This window comes from Nanorana parkeri, unplaced genomic scaffold (genome assembly GCF_000935625.1).
Source record: "Nanorana parkeri isolate BGI_ZX_2015 unplaced genomic scaffold, ASM93562v1 scaffold81, whole genome shotgun sequence".
NCBI lineage: Eukaryota > Metazoa > Chordata > Amphibia > Anura > Dicroglossidae > Nanorana > Nanorana parkeri.
The window spans coordinates 1,370,547-1,371,953 of record NW_017306349.1 but is presented as its reverse complement, the minus strand read 5'-3'; positions in this window follow the sequence as shown (position 1 = coordinate 1,371,953).

The window sequence follows — 1,407 nt, the reverse complement described above, 5'->3', positions numbered from 1 at the left end:
ACATGTCCTAGCACAGGGGGGGGGGACACCCTGGAAAAACACCTTGTCCTCATGTTAATGAGGAGAAGGGCCTCTTCCCCACAACACTGGCCTGGTGGTTGTGGAGGTCTGCGGGCAGGGGGGCTTATTTGAATCTGAGTGCCCCCTTTCATCCCCACCACCCGCCACCACATCCACACGTAGTGGTTATCCAGATTGATGTGGATTACCACACTGGTCAACCTGAATGACGTGGATTACTTCACTAGGCATCATGGTTGACATGGATTACCTCACTGGATGTCGAAATTGACGTGGATTCCCTTGCTGGACGCCATGGTTGACATTGATTGCCTCGCTGGACGCCATGATTGACGTGGATTACCTCTCTGCACACGGCAATTGATATGGATTACCTCACTAGACAGTGTAATTGTGACATGGATTATCTCATTGGATGCCATAATTGATGTTGGTTACCTCGCTGGATGCCATGATTGACTCTGGATTTACTTCCGGGGGCATTAATAACGTATCATTTTAACTTTGGGGGTAAGGGATTCTAATGTACCCGTGTACTCTTTCCCCTGGTACGGGGTAGATATTGTGTCACCTCCGCCATATTATAAAAGGGAATTTACAGATTCCACCATCATTTAACTATTACCTCCTCCTAGGGGCACAGAAGAGACCGTTGTCCCTCAACACTGAGACATCACTCGTGTCCCGACCAGTGACTGGGGAAACTGAGAGCTAAAGATCAGCGGGTTGCAATATCTCCTGAGCAAGGAAGAAGATAGCGGCGCACATACTCATCCTGAGTACGGGGGTCCATCACAAAGGGTACTACTGTGTAAGGGGTATGTGACCTGGTATGGTACTGGATGGGGAAGGGGGCTGCACACTCGCTACCCACCACTTCCTGCAATATTAAGGGGAACTGGTGCTTTCTATGTCATTGTGGTACCAATACTTTGCCAGATCATGAACCAGACCTGTACTGGTTCATAATTTACCAATACACATAGACCCCTACTGACCTAAAGAGCCACGCCGGTAATTATAGGCACCTATTTACTGATATGGGCATTTTTTTGTACCAAACTCGGTGGACTTGAACATCACGGATTCTCGCTTTTCAGAACCGAATCTGAAATGTTTCCAATTCAGAATTTTCCCCGAACACAATCAGTGACCCGAGCGGTGACCAGGATGGCGACTCCCCACCAGCAATAAAAATCTGACCGATGCATTCCGCTTTGTGTTCTCTTTCCTTTTGTTTTGGCGTTTCCATTGCATGGTAAAACAAACTGCTCTTTCCCCATATAAATGTGTTGATAAATATGTGGGTTGGGGCCACGGGCCAGAGAGGAAGTAGGAGATGAAGATTGAATGGTCACAGAAAAAGGAGAAGAGACTTAGTAGTGG